General features: G+C 42.3%; 1 long non-coding RNA gene across 3 annotated transcripts; it reads left to right on the forward strand.

Annotated features, from left to right (window-relative positions):
- Nucleotides 1-2,605: 2,605 nt before the first annotated feature.
- On the forward strand, nt 2,606-5,914 carry LOC309699858. Of its 3 annotated transcripts, none has more exons than XR_014274514.1 (5): nt 2,606-2,823; nt 3,170-3,221; nt 3,582-3,704; nt 4,317-5,668; nt 5,797-5,816. It is a non-coding gene; the product is annotated as an uncharacterized lncRNA (long non-coding RNA). The 3 variants fall into 3 exon arrangements; XR_014274515.1 differs by having other exon boundaries at nt 2,711-2,823; nt 4,317-4,474; nt 5,797-5,914; XR_014274516.1 differs by lacking the exon at nt 5,797-5,816 and adding an exon at nt 5,857-5,871 and having other exon boundaries at nt 2,711-2,823; nt 4,317-4,474.
- Nucleotides 5,915-17,934: the final 12,020 nt, after the last annotated feature.

Raw genomic sequence — 17,934 nt, forward strand, 5'->3', positions numbered from 1 at the left:
ACTTCTGCTCCTGAACCTCTGCGCACAGCGTCTGCAGGTCGGGGCTGTACGAAGTCACTTTCATCTTTACAGGACTGTAAGCTGTCGTCTGTGAGGCGCGAGCGTGTTTGTTTTAACATAGTTCACGGTGGAGCTGCTGACATAATGTGGATCCAAAGATCCATAACTGACCTACCTGGGGCTGAAAGTCTCGATAAATGCACGGCGTTTCGGCGGGTACACCGGCTTCCACGAGTGTGACGCTTATTTTGAGCGATGAACAAATAATATAATATATTTTCATTTTTATATTTCAATATCACAATAATCTTCCAGTTTAGAACTACAAGTTAAAAAAGAACATAAATAAAATACACTTCAGCTAATAGCTTCTAATTTATTTTCCCAAACCACGCAGAGCCGCAGTATAAGAACCAAAGAGCCGCAGGTTGCCGACCCCTGTGCTAGGGGGTGTGGGGAGCCATGGCCCCGCCTCCCAGGGCATGAAGCAGGCATGGAGGAGATCCAGGCCCCAGAAATCCATAGGCCCCCCAGAGCACAAGAGCCCAAGGAGGATCATCAGAGGGGCAACCGTGTCACCCACCTGGAAAGAGCAGAGGAAAACCCCCGTACGTGTCAGGAGTATCAGAACAGCTGAGACACATTTTCTCTAAACACCGGGTCTCTGTGGCTTTTAAACCCTAAAACACGCTGCGCCAAAAACTGGTCAGGCCCAAGGATCGGGTCCCCGACACAAACAGAGTAACATAGTGTACGCTGTTAAGTGCAGGAGGATTGCCAGGATTTATACATCGAGGAAACCAAACAAGCTCTGGCTGAGAGGATGGACCAACACAGCAGAGCCACCTCGTCAGGCCTGGACTCTGCAGTCTATCTACACCTACAGGCCAGTGGACTCTTTCAATGATGCTGATGTAACATCCTGGACAGGGAGGAACGCTGGTTTGAGGGCGGAGTCAAGTCTGTCCTCTGAACTTTCTAACATGGCAATAATGTGATGAAAAAGTTGGGTAGAGTCCTTTCTTGCGTCAGTGCTGAAAAGTCTGTTATTTTGCAATCAGTCATAAACAAACTGGAGTGTCAGGGCTGCACCTGCCTTCAAAAGCAGCACAACAACAGCCACATGTGACTGTTTTATTTTGCTTTTAATGCAAAAAGCAAAGATGTGGGACAATAAACTTGTTAGTTTAAAGTTATTTTATTCCTATTTTCCTTGCAATAAAAGACAGAACAGCAGCAAACCAAGTTCTGTCTGATGGTTTGTTAGGAGGACCACAGTCTGACGTGTACTCGTGGACTGTCATAACGAGGTGATGGGGAGGATAAAATGAAGAGCGTCGTTTGTGTCGACAGGTAACAAACAAACAGAACTATTGAGTACGACAAATCGTTGCCACGGGTGTTTGCAGCACATTTTTAGGCCTATAATGATGTGACTAAAAATAAGAAATAAAATCATTGACATCAATGGCAGCACTGGACTTTATTCAGTTAAAGCGTCTCAAACTGTCGACAGTAGCTAGCCTGTTTAACACTTTACCTGTAAGACATGGCTGAGTTTAACTCCACCGGCTGGCCGGAGTGTTTCTGTGTGGAGTTTGCATATTGTCCCTGTGTGCAGGTTGTCTCAGGTACTCTGGCTTCCTTCCACAGTCCAGAAACATGCAGATAGTGGGGTTAGGTAACTGGCCTTTCTAAATGGCCCATATGTGTGAATGAGTCTCTCTGTGTTAGCCCTGCATCAGCTTGACAGTCTGTCCAGGGTGTACCCCTATGGCAGGGGTGTCCAGCTCCAGGCCTCGAGGGCCGGTGTGCTGCAGGTTTTAGATCTCACCCTGGGTCAGCACACCTGAATCGAATGATTACTTCATTCCCAGGCCTCTGGAGAACTTTATGACATGTTGAGGAGGTCATTTAGCCATTTGAATCAGCTGTGTTGGATCAAGGACACATCTAAACCTCCAGGACACCGGCCCTTGACGTTCCCCACCCCTGCCCTATGGTATCTGGGATAGTGCAAAATGCTAACTCTTGCCTCATTATTCTTCTCATTTCAGGATATTGACACCTGAAGGTCTGTACAACACGCCTGCAGGAAAGCTTTACATGTTGAATATCAGAAAAGCACAATGCATCAAGCATGACGACACATAGGTGACTTTAGTGGGATGTCCTGTAAAATGCTGAAGTGACCTAAATGGTGACTGCACGTAAATTTTTGATCTTCAACATAATCAGGAACTTACTACTGGACATTATGTTGAAGCTCAAAAATTTACGTGCAGTCACCAAGTTCCTGATTTACACTTTACACTTCCAGTGTCTTACCCAGCTACACTATAGCATGTGCTGCTAGAGCGATCTATCCGTCATCCATCCCTCTGTGTACTCTTAAATCATTGCACACTCTTCAGCCTCTGCTGTTGCAACATGAACTCTCCACCAAAAGACAGAATTACTGCTGCAACTGTTGAAAGAAAGGGAAGCAGCATCTAAAAACAGGAAGATAATTAAAAGAACATTTAACAGATGAAAGCTGTTCTTTGTTTTTCCTCTTTTTAAGACTCAGTTTAACTCAGCAATGAAATCAGGTCTGCACTTCTGAGAAAAAGCTTCTGGTGCGTGATCCATCAGTGGGATGTAGTTTCCTTGTAAATTTCTTTCTTGCAACACGACTAGAAAGTGTGTTTTGTTGAACCCTGTACTGACCCACCGTTACACAACAGACAGGCTCTTCTGCTTTGTGCTATGGTTGTTAAAGACAGCGCACACTTCCTTCCAACATACGGGACACACATTTGGAGCTGAGGGTCTGAGCACGAGGTAACAACTCACACGTAGATTAGTTCTTACCTGCAAACTGTGAAGCAGACTCTGTTTTGTTTATACGATAGTTCACTTGCACATTTCAAGCATCTGACATGCTGATATGAAGATGACTTTAAAGAGCTGCAAAGAACTCTGACACTTACAGGCTTAAATAATGTTGATGCTTTAAAGAGAACAGAGACAGTGAGTATTTGTGTTGGTGTGTCTCTGACAACAAAAGCTGTTTCAAAACGACTGATCAACAAACAGATTTTCTTTTTCATCTGAAAAGTCATATCACTGATGAAGAGTCGTTTCCTCGGGCACAGGAGGTTATAAATACTTTTCTGTTTTCTTGCAGATCATGAGAGCTGCGGTGGGTGCCATTCTTCTGTTGCTGACTCTGTGTCAGGGTATGTTTCTTTATTCTTGGCATACATGCAACTTATGCATTTTATTAATTCCACTTAAAGACTGAAGCACAACAGTAATCAGGTTATTTATTACAAAACAGAGAAATAATCATTTAAAGAAATACAAACAAGTACCAACTTTTTATTGTGACTTTGAAGCTTTAACGGGAGTAAAAAATGTCTCTTTTCCATTTTCACCTTTTTAGTTAACATTTTATTTTTATTATTGAAGAGTCCACATTAGTTATTTAAATCCTGTATAATGTGTTAGATATACTGTAAAAATGTTTTGTATCTCAAGCCAGAATGATCTCTTACATTATTTTCACGTGTGTGTGTGTGTGTGTGTGTCGTTTCCAGGAGAGGCGCTGCGATGCAACTTTTGTTTCTCAGACGACAGTGTCCTCTGCACTCCTACAAGCATCCAGACCTGCTCGGGACGGGCTAATGCCTGTGGTGCCGTGATATTCCAAGGCGCTCTGAGTAAGTACTCTGTGGAAGGTGTAGTGTGTCACATTATACAAGAGATTACTCCCATCAGAACAGAAGTTATCACCACAGGATAAGAGTTACTTGAAACAACCCACAGCAGTAACCGAGCCACAGATCCTCCGAGAGGTTCGACAGGTCATCCGTCTATACCTGTATTTGAGACTTTTAAACACTGCATAAAGATAAGGAATGATAACACACACAAAAATTACATATGCTGCATGTGCATCTGATTGTTTTTATTATTTTATTCATTGTCTTACGTGAATATATAAACACATGTCAAACATATGGCCTGGGGACCAGAATCGGTCTCCAAAAGACTCCAATCCGGTCCACTGGACAGTTTTGTAAATTTTGATGGAGGGCACTGATTTTGGACTTTTTACTGTATTTTCGTAGCTTTTACTGTTTAAATTCACACTACACCAAAGTAAGCATCATTTCATCAATAACAGTTAAAATATAGATAAAAGGGGCTGTAAGTGGCCCACAGTGTAAATGGAGTTTGACATCCCTGATCTAAACTAATGTATCATTATATGCCTGCTCAGTAAGTATGTTCACACGCTCACTTTAAGCGTCTGTGTTTCATTATTGTAGGCGCTTCGTTCCGTCAGTGCATGAACATGGCGGTGTGTCAGGGCTACGTCACAACACCTGGTGCGATCGCCCGATGCTGCAGCACCGACCTTTGCAACTGATCCTCTTCCTTTAAGTCCACAACCACATGATCGCTGATTCCTGAATCAAGACTGGAGGTTGTTAGCTTCACATCCTTCTTACACTGCTTCCAATCAAGTGCACTTCTGTTTGCTTTCTCTGTGATGGTATTTGGTGTCTTCTGTGAGGTCCAAAATAAACCAGTGAGCTTTGACTCTGAATGACACTAGATGGCAGTGGTACACTATAAACACCGCGAGCAGCCACTCATCAGTCTGGAAATCTGATACAGGGACAACCACATTTAATAAAGAGGAAAAAACAAAAAGCCCACACTCGCTCTTTCTTGTTACATAAACTGAATCACATAGAATGACATATTTGAAGCCTGTATCTCTATACACTGATCTCAATTAGTACCTATTGAACAGGAAATAATCCAGCCATTCCCAATCACAGTGCAGTGGATTCTCCTGTGGGAATAGTTCCGCCCTTCTGAGACTGTAAAATAAATCTGTATGAGCTTTGTGCAGTTGGACTTTTGTCCTTTTTTTAACTCAGGTGTCAGGTGGCTATGAGTCCAGTCATCAACTCTGGAAAAACCCCTCAGATCTTGACACAGATAATGTGTCAGGGCTCTGTGTGTGGGCAGGCGGGGATGAGGATCCAAATGCAGGACTCTGAGACAGAATTGTAACTGGAAACCTCAGCTTTATTGCGGCACGAAACAAAAACAGAAACCAAACCGTGAACACACAAACTGGACCACACAGGCCATTCTGAGGGTTCGACACGACACTGACACAAAGAAACACACTGAGCTTAAATACACTGAGCAAGCAATGAGACCTAACGAGACAGCAAAGCCAGAAACACTGACATCAGACATGAACCTTCAAAGTAAAACAGGAAACACTTAAATAAGACACGGATTAGAGAGAGAGAGAAAGACTAGACACTGAACTAAAGCTGCAATAATAACAAAATACAACCAGAACATTAATCATAATACAGAAATATACCAGAATAACTGAAACAGATTTATCATAATAATCAACAAAGCACCAGAGAACAGAAAACAATCCATCATTCAAAAATAAACCAAAACATAAGAAACTCAAAATGAACCGTGACACAATGATTTATCACACTGAGGTAATTCTGTGTCCCTGCTGTTTGCAACAGGGATTTGCAGCTGTGTGACCGAAGACATTCAAATTATTCCTAAAATGAAGAAACGTTTTTCTTTAGGCCAGAAAGACAACTTATAAGCACTGTGAGTGCATGTAATGGTGAGAAACGCATTGTCAGTGAATAAGTTCATGAAGAAAGCTGCAATTATAAAAGATGACACAGACAAAGATATCTTTGCATGAATACTGTAAAATTCAGTATGCCTGTTGTTTGATCTTCTTTTTAGATGATAGTCTGTGGTCCCAGGACGCCTGTATACCTGCATCTCTACCAACTTGCATTGCAGTTTCTGTGCGCTCCAGCCTCTTCTGTTCCATGTGAGGATTTTCTCTAAGGCAGGAGAAATGACCTCCTAGAAAAGAAACAGACTCGGCCATCGCACAGAGGAACACATTCCCTTCTTAAATAAAAACCAAACAGGGTAACCTTTAATGCATCATGTTTTTACTTTACAAGTTCATTAGCATTTTCCCTTTCCAGTTCCCAATCAATTCTACCCCCACGTCATTATCCCATAATTTTGTCACCTGCTAAAAATACACGTTCAAAGCAACACAAGGGTGGCCCAATATGAGACAGAATTATCAACTCCACTCTGTAGAGTGGGCAGTAATCACGAAGCACTTTAATTTGTAGATTCAAGCTGTTCTTTATATTTGTCACCAACAGATGTCACTATTTTAACATATTAATCCCAAGGAGTCGTCTGGTACAACTCACTCTCCTGCTCCAGAACAATAACAGACTCCTGCTCCCCTTCCCGCACACACTCAAGGACTTTTCCTGCAGCACAACCAGAACATGTCTCGAATTTAATGCATATATATATATATATATATATATATATATATATATATATATATCCGGCAGCCTCACCTCTGTCAGTGCGCCCCAGGGCAGCTGTGGCTTCAATGTAGCTGCCATCACCAGTGCGCTATACAAATACAAGCCATTTACCATTTAAGTTGTTACTGAATAGCTGGAAGAACGTTTGGAAAGAGGAGCTTTGCTTCATCTGTTGCAGTTGGATTTAGAGTAAACCATTTAACCAAAACTGGCTGCAGTATCTTTGGACTTGCACAAAGCATTTGACACATTCACTGCTTATTAAAAAGCTTCTACACCATCAGTTAATCATAAGTGTCTTAAACTGGATAAAATTGTATTTAGCCATTCACACTAAATATTCAGTCAATCAATACTTTAGTTAGATAGCCCTTTTAAAAGACCAGAGGTACTCCAAAGTGCTTCTGAAAAGTAAAATATGAAATAATAGAATGACATACAAACGCAATAAAAGTACAAAGTGTACATCCGATAAATCACTAACTAATCATTGCGCAAATATCAGCTGGAAGACTGTTCCAGATGTTCGGTGCAGCAATGACAAAAGCACGATCACGTCTGGTTTTCAGCCGGGACCGAGGTTGCACCAAGAGCATTTGACTCGATGACTGAAGTGCTCAACTAGGAGTATACAGGCTGAGTGGCTTTTGAATGTAAACAATAAAATCTTAAAATCAATCTGATATTTGATTGGCAGCCAGGATCGGGGTAATAGAATCAAACCTTGTAGTACCAGTTAAAAGGTGTGCCGCTGCATTTTGGGCAAGTTGTAGTTTATGAAGAAGGGCAGATTGGAGGCCCAGGTAAAAGGAGTTGCAGTAGTCTAATCTTGAGGTAACAAATGCATGTATAAGTTTTTCAAGATCCGTTCGCGGTATGTAATGCTTAGCTTTAGAGATTTGTCGTAGTTGGTAAAAGCTAGACTATACTACAGAGGACACTTGTTTATCAAGTTTGAAGGAACTGTCCAAAAGGACACCCAAGTTACGTACTGTATCAGAGAGGGAGGTAGCAAAGGGCCCAAATATATCGGTTAATTGTCCCCGAGGGATGTGGCTATGAAAGATAATAATTTCTGTTTTCTTTTCATTTAACAAAAGGGAGTTACTGGATAGCCAGCCTTTAACCTTCCTCATACAATCAAGAAAGCAGCATAGTGAAGATGGGGTATCGTCTGTCAGACGAAAATAGATTTGAATATCATCAGCATAAAGATGAAAAGAAATTTTATTTTTGTCAAATATAGAGCCCAAGGGTAACATGTACAATGAGAACAACATAGGGCCAAGAACAGAGCCCTGGGGCACACCACAATGAAAAGGGGTAACAGAGGAAGAGTAGCTCCCCATCGTAACAGAAAGGGAACTTTTGATACGATTTAAACCATTCAAGGGCGTTCCCTTTAATGCCTACTAAATATTCCAGTCTTGTTAGCAGAATGCTGTGGTCCACTACATCAAAGGCAGAAGACAAATCCAGTAAAACCAAGACCACAGGGCTCCCTGAATCCACAATTAAAAGAAGGTCATTAAAATCTCTCAGCAGAGCAGTTTCTGTACTATGACATGATGATGTGGTTTAGACCCAGACTGAAATCTGTCGCTAATGTGATTAGCATCTAGATAGGCCTCTAATTGCTGAAGAACGACTTGTTTGCCATAAAAGGTCATTTAGAGATCGGCCTATAATTTGCAAAGTCTTTGTGGTCAAGGCCACTTTTCTTAATGACAGGTTCCACAACCGCATGTTTAAAAGCAGTCCGAACGTGACACGATAGCAATGATGAGTTTATTAGAGATAGAATGCAAGGCCCGATTACATCAACGCCATCCTTAATAATACGAGATGGAAGAATGTCATGTAAAGAGTTTGAGCTTCTCAACTGATCTATTATTTCCTTTAGTGTTAAGAGTAGATAGGTTCAAACTGGTAAAAGGCCGAAGAGCATCTTAAAGTTGGAACTTGGCTAACCGCCGGTAAATGCAGGGCCTTTAATGATGCAATTTTATCTGTGAAATAATTCAAAAATCGCTCACAGAGAGCTGTGGAGGCCTCCCTCAGCACATCTGACCGAGGGTTGACGACTGAATTAAAGATTTTAAATAAAACTCGAGGATTGTGACCATTGGTCACAATGATGTCCGATAAGAAGGCCGCTTTAGCCATCTGAACAGATTTTTGATATGCTGTGCGACTTCGACATAGAATGTCAAAGGAAACATGGAGCCTATCTTTTTTCCATCCCCTCTCTGCTCGACGACAGGCACGTCGCCATCGTCATCGACGATCCCACACTCTGCTTCAAGAAGTGCATGTGATGGGCAATACACTTAAATATACCTTGTGAAAAATTCATGATTCACTTATGAGAGAGACCACAAGTGTATACTTGAATGCTATTATATTTTCTCATATACTGCAACTTATTACACCTCATGTTGGTCTCAACACTGAAATCTATCAAATCTCTTTACAAACAAGCTTTAAGAGATCATTTTAAGCTCTGCTTCCTCTCGATCTGCATTTTCACTTAAAGCTACCAGTTAATGGAATACACTTCCCGAGTACTTGAAATCTAGGAAACACTTTTGTTCTTTGTTGTTTTTGAAAAACCAGATTTGCCAACACGAATTATTTCAGCATCTCATTTTTGTTTGTTCTGGGGTCTCTTTTAAGATGTAAAGCTTTGACACATTATTTAATCATATTTATGTATGTCCTATTGTCTTCTTCTTATTGAATAGTTAACTGCATGTGGATTAGTATAAAGTGGTGCAATAAGCCTCAAGGGTGGGCCGTGACCACCTCCAAGGAAAGTGGGTTGCAGTGTTACATACTTAGTAGCTTCTTGCCTCCTGTCATCCTATCTATTATTGTACGATCGACTGTGCAATATAAAGCGCTTTGAGGCGACTGCTGTTGTGATTTGGCGCTATATAAATAAAATGGAATTGAATCGCCCTAAAATCTCATCCCCAACCCCATTAATCAACTGAAAACGCAGACATTTTTCATTCATTAGAAAGCCTGACTCTTAGCCTTGTACACTGGAAACTGGAAAACTCAAAAAACTGTTTAATTTGCTGATATCTCAATTGTCCGCTTGACTCTAACGTGCTAGTTTTAATTTGCTCTCACAAACTTTTTAATTTCATGCTAAATTAATAAAATAATTATAGTGGATGATTTAAACATTTTGTAGATGCTTAAATCAACAACTTCTGCACTGCATTTCATTCATTATTTACCTCAACTCACTCCTCTCAAAATGTAAATGATCCAACCCATCGCTTGACACATGGCATAGAAATGGAAAATTTAAGCCTACTTCCCTGAAAACACTAGTTTGTTCAATTTTTTCTTAATAGCATAATTTACAAAAATGAATTAAACAGCATTGAGGAACAAATTTCATTAAAGTAGACGTCTTTCTGAAGGTGCTGTACAACAGTTTAAGGAAGTTACAGATTCACTGTTCTTGCACTTCATTAGCACGTGCCAACACAGTGCAGAGCAGTTAGCTGAACTCTTCTCCCACACACATTGTTGAGGCCAGCCTCCCTTGTGTGTACTTGACTGTGCCCTTTTGTCAGATGAGATGCAGCACGATCAGAGATGGACAGTAACACGTTAGTGTAATCTGACTACTACTTTCCAGATTACTGATACTTTCCCATAAGCATGCTGCATTACTGCGTTACTAAAACGTGATTTTGTTTTATTTATTTTTTACTGTGTTTTACTTGCTTTTATTTGAAAGAGTGAGTGTAAACAGAAAAAAATGTTTTATTTTATATGCTGGTTAGAAAATAGGCAAGGCAAGGCAAGTTTATTTGTATAGCACAATTCAACAACAAGATTTAAATGTTAAACAGATTTCTTTAAGTCAAAGACTGTTGCATATAATTTAATTTTTGCCTGATGCAATAAAGTTAAAAGATTAAAAGTAATAAAACAATTTTTAATAAGAGACGTTTTCATTTGATTCAATTTTATATGATAGATAATGCAGAATTGGGCTGAAAGCTCTATTCCTTTATAACGTATTGAGGTTGTGCATCATGTTTTTAAAAAGTACTGTTTTATTATATAGCCAATGTTGGTAGCTTAACTTGCTGCCTTCTACTGGTCTGATGATCCCCCTGCGCTGAAGATCCTGAAGCTCCCTCTTTAACGGGTTCATCATTGTAGTAGGCACACGTCGTTTTGGTAACTACACTAGTTTCACAGTTTCATCCGAGCCTGAACTCTCCCTCCAAACAGCCATTTCCTGTGAAGACTTCGGCATATTCTGCTTTTATCTGATCCACGTTCCACTCCTTGGCTGTTGGGTGCTCTGAAGTAACGATGCTGTCCAGTTTCAAGACTCAGTGCTGAGTGAGATGGAGGTGGAGACTTGTTTTCCTGTTCCTGTTCCTGATGCCGGCTCTTTTACCTCGAGGCCGTCGCTTAGGGTCGCATCCTTTGTTCTCTCGTAGGATCTCTCGTAGGCCAGGTTGGGTCCGGAGTTAAACATGGTGAAATGTTCGTGTATTGTAGACCAATAGAAACCAAAGTGTCTCTACTGTAGCGGATTTGTGTGTTTTGCATGATGTCCATGTAAGATTATCACAGATATAAGTGACGAAAAACTGCAAAAAGTGGAGAAGTTGGGGCAGAGCATCCAGCACGGCAGCCGACCTCACCGGCGCCATTTTAAGACATCTCTGGGAGGTTCAATCCGTCCGTGCAGCTTACTCCACTGCCACCATGTTATATTCTGGTCCCATTCAGACTACAGAATATCTATTTCCTACCCAACGGGGTAGTAAGATTTATTAACATGTCATGTGACTCAGATTGAGTCTCCTGCCATGCACAACATACAGCCTAACGTTTCGGCCCACACAGTCATTCCTTGTGTCACACTAAAACACTCGTGTAGTAACACAGCACTGTGGAACACAACTCATACTGTAAACAATAATTCACATTATTACAGTAAGTAATAAAGTAACTAATTACTTTTCAAACCAAATAATCAGTAAAGTAATGGGATTACTTTCTTGAAGAAGTAATCAGTAATTAGTAACTAATTACTATTTTCAAGTAACTTGACCAATACTGAACACGATCTCTTTGGCTGTATAGCTGTTTGGACAAAGATGGGTGTAAGAGGTGTAAGAAACAAAAAATGCCACCCCACAGTACAACACAATGATATTAAGCTGTGTAAATGTTTTTTTTAATGTTCTGGAACTGCGACTCTCATCAAGGTGGAAGGAGTCATGAAGAAAAAAGGATTTTAAAAGAAAATATCTAGTAATCAGAAATAAATCTAGGTCTGGGTCATTGCTCTGTCTTCAAGCACAACAACAACCAGATCAAACCAAACCAACGTGAAGCTTTCTGTCAAGGAGAGGTAGGAAGAAAGCGAACCCAAGTGCAGTGCTCTTCAGGGCAAACTACAGTGGTTTTATTTACAGTGAAACAATACAAGCAATAATACTAATACTATAATACTTCTGCACCGTATATATATATATATTAGGGGTGCAACGATACACAAAATTCACGGTTGGGTTCGGTTCGATACTTTGGTGTCACGGTTCGATATTTTTTCGATACAAAAAAATGTTCATGCCTTTTTAATTTGTCATTTATTAAAATTATAAATATATATTTTAACTCAAAAGTACAGTTTTTAAATTTAACCCTAACCCTTGTGCGTGTTTTTTATTTTGACAGCGAATGCACACCTGCGGACCACTTATGTGCAGCCCTGGTTATTTAGCTCGTCATATCGCAGCCACAGAAATTATTTTGTCCATGAAACCATAAAGCTGCACTTTCTTTTTGCCTTATAGTCTGATTTGTCATAACTTCTCCGTTTTGTGGTAAGCTTTTCTTTGGCTGTCACTTCTTCACCCTGACCTGTCTTATTTGGCTCAGCAGAACTAAAATATATATCCTGCTGCTTTTACACACGGACTCACATAAGCTGAGCGATTCTCTGCGCGATCAACCTCTCACATGTTTAAGCTTGCTGCGGGAGATTTCACTTGTCATGTTTGCGTAGTAAGCTAACGATTAATAAGACGATGTCAGAGGAATTGGTGCGCAAATTATCATCACTCACAGATCAGTGCTGTCGCTCTCTATACACAGTTCACACGATTGCAAAGTGAAAGCAAAAAAACAAGCGCAAATTCAAACGCGACTTCAATATGTCACATATTGACAGTGGCTCACCGATGCCAATGACATAATTACCCAGCTACATTTCTGAAAGAATGCAAAAGCATTGACATATATTTTTCCTTCCTACAATAGCCCGACGGGCAGGGAAGAGATAGAATTTGGTAGCCCGACTGAAAAAATCGCTAGCTCCGGGACGTCGGGCTAGCGATATTGCGAGCCCTGTATCTGATTGAGGAATCACTCATCTTTGGAAAAGAGAGTTTATTATAGAGAAATGTCTCTTTCCAAAATAAAAGCTATACTATCCGCTTCTTCTGGGCTATATTCTCAGCAGCATAAGGAGAATCATGTGCTAACAGCTGTCTAAATGACTCGGCTAAAGTTAGTAGCATGCTTGCTTTTTTTTGTCTGCTTCCACTTGTCTTTGCACTAGGATGATGTCGGTGTAAATGTGCAGTCATATTCGTTGTGTTCCCACTAGTGCTTTCAGGTTAATCTCGTTGAAATGACCTTAACGCCACAACACGGAAAATCTCCGTTAACGAGCTACCGCCGATCGCCCCGTGCATGGGGCTAGACGGCCAACATGTTAACGAGCTAACTGCGCTAACACACTAGTTCACACCAATGTAATTGAGCATTGCATGGCACATCCAACATACTGTTTTACTTTAGTCCATGACTCGCTTACCTTCAGGGTCATACGTCACATGAAAACCAAAATAGTTCCAAACGCCAGATCTGAATGAGGGTGGGGGAGGTTCAATTTGCCTGTTGCAAGGAGAGCTTAACTTCTGTCTCGCTAGCTTGCCCTGCGCTCTTCCTTCTGACTATGCTGTCTGTGTTGAGCGCTCAGTGGATCTGCGCTGGACAGTGCAGCCTAGGCGGAGTAGTCGAACACAGATTCACTGAGCGCTCAACACAGACAGCATCGTCAGAAGGAAAATTTATAAAATAAATTACAAATGTTGTATTGTTCGATACATATGCGTACCGAACTGAAAGCACTGTATCGAACGGTTCAATATCGATACGAATATCGTTGCACCCCTAATATATATATATATATATATATATATATATATATATACATATATATATATATATATATATATATATATATATATATATATATGTACACAGTGTTACTTACTTTTGGTGGGGATTTCATGTTTCATGTGAAGCGAAAATTTTCAACAAGCACATGAAATTCCCACCAAAAGTAAGTAACACTGTATATATGTATATATACATATATAAAAAAAAAGAACACCCAGCACGCCCCTGCGGGCGGTTTATCCTTCAAGCTCGGGTCCTCTACCAGAGGCCTGGGAGTTTGATGGTCCTGTGCAGTATCTTAGCTGTTCCCAGGACTGCGCTCTTCTGGACAGAGATCTCCGATGTTGTTCCCGGGATCTGCTGGAGCCACTCGCCTAGCTTGGGAGTCACCGCACCTAGTGCTCCGATTACCACGGGGACCACCGTTACCTTCACCCTCCACATCCTCTCGAGCTCTTCTCTGAGCCCTTGGTATTTCTCCAGCTTCTCGTGTTCCTTCTTCCTGATATTGCTGTCATTGGGAACCGCTACATCGATCACTACGGCCGTCTTCTTCTGTTTGTCTACCACCACTATGTCCGGTTGGTTAGCCACCACCATTTTGTCCGTCTGTATCTGGAAGTCCCACAGGATCTTAGCTCGGTCATTCTCCACCACCCTTGGGGGCATCTCCCATTTTGACCTCGGGACTTCCAGGTTATACTCCGCACAGATGTTCCTGTACACTATGCCGGCCACTTGGTTATGGCGTTCCATGTATGCCTTGCCTGCTAGCATCTTGCACCCTGCTGTTATGTGCTGGATTGTCTCTGGGGCATCTTTACACAGCCTGCACCTGGGGTCTTGCCTGGTGTGATAGACCCCAGCCTCTATGGATCTTGTACTCAGAGCTTGTTCTTGTGCTGCCATGATTAGTGCCTCTGTGCTGTCTTTCAGTCCAGCTTTGTCCAGCCACTGGTAGGATTTCTGGATATCAGCCACCTCCTCTATCTGCCGGTGGTACATACCGTGCAGGGGCTTGTCCTTCCATGATGGTTCCTCGTCTCCCTCTTTCTTGGGTTTCTGCTGCCTGAGGTATTCACTGAGCACTCGGTCAGTTGGGGCCATCTTCCCAATGTATTCTTGGATGTTCGTTGTCTCATCCTGGACTGTGGTGCTGACACTCACCAGTCCCCGGCCCCCTTCCTTCCGCTTAGCGTACAGCCTCAGGGTGCTGGACTTGGGGTGAAACTCTCCATGCATGGTAAGGAGCTTTCTTGTCTTGATGTCAGTGGCTTCTATCTCCTCCTTTGGCCAGCCTATTACCCCAGCAGGGTACCTGATCACGGGCAGGGCACAGGTGTTGATGGCCAGGATCTTGTTCTTACCATTCAGCTGACTCCTCAGGACCTGCCTGACCCCCTGCAGGTACTTGGTGGTTGCAGCTTTTCTAGCGGCCTCTTCATGGTTCCCATTTGCCTGCAGGATCCCCAGGTACTTGTAACTGTCCTCTATGTCTGCAATGTTGCCTTCTGGTAGTTCAATCCCCTCAGTTCTGACTACCTTCCCTCTCTTTGTTACCATCCGACTACACTTCTCCAGTCCGAACGACATTCCAATGTCATTGCTGTATAGCCTGGTAGTGTGGATCAGTGAATCGATGTCTCGTTCACTCTTGGCATACAGCTTGATGTCGTCCATGTACAGGAGGTGGCTGACAACTGCTCCGTTCCGTAGTCGGTATCCGTAGCCAGTCTTGTTAATGATCTCACTGAGGGGGTTCAGGCCTATGCAGAACAGCAGTGGGGACAGAGCATCTCCTTGGTAGATCCCGCACTTGATGGTGACTTGTGCTATGGGCTTGGAGTTGGCCTCTAGTGTTGTACGCCACATCCCCATTGAGTTCCTGATGAAGGCTCTTAGGGTCCCATTGATCTATACAATTCTATACAATACAATTGTATAGAATTGTTGCATACAGTTCTAAGCATTCCAGTATCCAGCTGTGGGGCATTGAGTCATAGGCCTTCTTGTAATCAATCCAGGCAGTGCACACGTTGGTCAGTCTGGTCTTGCAGTCTCGGCTGATTGTTCTGTCTACCAGTAGCTGGTGTTTTGTGCCTCTGGTATTCTTGCCAATCCCTTTCTGTGCCCCACTCATGTATTGACCCATTTGCCTGTTCATCTTAGCCGATATGATGCCTGACAGGAGCTTCCATGTAGTACTGAGGCAGGTTATTGGTCGGTACTTGGAGGGGACCGGTCCCTTCTTGGGGTCCTTGGGGATCAGGACCGTCCGGCCTTCGGTTAGCCATTCCGGGTGTCTCTCGTTAACTAGCAGCTGGTTCATTTGTGCTGCCAGACGCTCGTGGAGTGCAGTCAGCTTCTTCAGCCAGTAGGCGTGAACCATGTCGGGCCCTGGTGCTGTCCAACTCTTCATACTGGAGACCCTTTCTTGGATATCTGCCACTGTGATGGTTACTGGACCCTGTTCAGGGAGGTCGCTGTGGTCTGCCCTCAGATCCTCTAGCCACTGAGCATTGCCGTTATGGGTTGCGTCCTTCTCCCATATGCTCTTCCAGTATTGCTCCGTCTCCAGCCTTGGTGGTGCTGTTCTCTTATTGTTCCCTTGCCACTGAGAGTACACCTTTGCTGGTTCTGTGGAGAACAGCTGGTTTATTCTCCTGCCTTCTATCTCTCTGGTGTACCTCCTCAAGCGGCTGGCCAAGGCTGTGAGTCTTTGCTTGGCAGTTTCCAAGGCCTCAGGTATGGACAGCTTGCTGTATTTCTTATGCACCTTCTTTGTCACACCTTGCTGCAACTCCGTTAGTTGGCTAACCTCCCTCCGTGCTACTTTGATCTTGCCCTCTAGCCTCCTTCTCCATGGAGGGTACTGCCCCTTGTGGCTGTTCAACTTGTAGCCAAGCATCTCACTGATCACTGCTGCCGTATTGTAGATCAGCTTGTTAGTGTCGGTAATCGTGGTTGTAGGTGTTGCCCGTAGTGCTGCATTAACATCATCTAGCAGACCTTCTGAGGGTACTTCACGTAATATATATATATATATTAGGGGTGCAACGATACACAAAATTCACGGTTCGGTTCGATACTTTGGTGTCACGGTTCGATATTTTTTCAATACAAAAAAAATGTTCATGCCTTTTTTAATTTGTCATTTATTAAAATTATAAATATATATTTTAACTCAAAAGTACAGTTTTTTAATTTAATGTTGCAAAAACAAAAAAGTAATAAAATAATAAATCTATCTGCTGGAGGAATCACTCATCTTTGGAAAAGAGAGTTTATTACAGAGAAATGGCTCTTTCAAAATAAAAGCTCTACTATACGCTTCTTCTGGGCTATATTCTCAGCAGCATATTAAACATATCAGGTCCCCATAAGGAGAATCCTGTGCTAACGGCTGTCTAAATGACTCGGCTAAAGTTAGTAGCATGCTTGCTTGTTTTTGTCTGCTTCCACTTGTCTTTGCACTAGGATGATGTCGGTGTAAATGTGCAGTCATATTCGTTGTGTTCCCACTAGTGCTGTCAGCGTTAATCTGAAATGACGTTAACACCACAACATGGCAAATCTCCGTTAACGAGCTACCGCCGATCGCCCCGTGCGTGGGGCTGGACGGCGTCAACACGTTAACGAGCTAACTGCACTAACACACTAGTTCCCACCCATGTAATTGAGCATTGCGTGGCACATCCGACACACTGTTTTACTTTAGTCCATGACGCGCTTACCTTCAGGGTCATACGTCACATGAAGACCAAAATAGTTCCAAACGCCAGATCTGAATGAGAGTGGGGGAGGTTCAATTTGCCATGTTGGAAGGAGAGCTTAACTTCTGTCTGGCTAGCTTGCCCTGCGCTCAGTGAATCTGCGTTCGACTACTCCACCTAGGCTGCACTGTCGAGCGCAGATCCACTGAGCGCTCAACACAGACAGCATCGTCAGAAGGAAAGTTGATAACATAAATTAAAAAATTTGTATTGTTCGATACATATGCGTACTGAACCGAAAGCACTGTATCGAACAGTTCAATATCGATACGAGTATCGTTGCACCCCTAATATATATATATATATATATATATATATACAGTGTTACTTACTTTTGGTGGGGATTTCATGTGAAACAACAATTTTCAACAAGCCTCAGTCACATGAAATCCCCACCAAAATAAGGAAGTAACACACTGTTACTTCCTTATTTTGGTGGGGATTTCATGTGAAACAACAATTTTCAACAAGCCTCAGTCACATGATATCCCCACCAAAACCTATTC

Source organism: Aulonocara stuartgranti, assembly GCF_965226115.1.
Source record: "Aulonocara stuartgranti genome assembly, chromosome: 23".
Lineage (NCBI taxonomy): Eukaryota > Metazoa > Chordata > Actinopteri > Cichliformes > Cichlidae > Aulonocara > Aulonocara stuartgranti.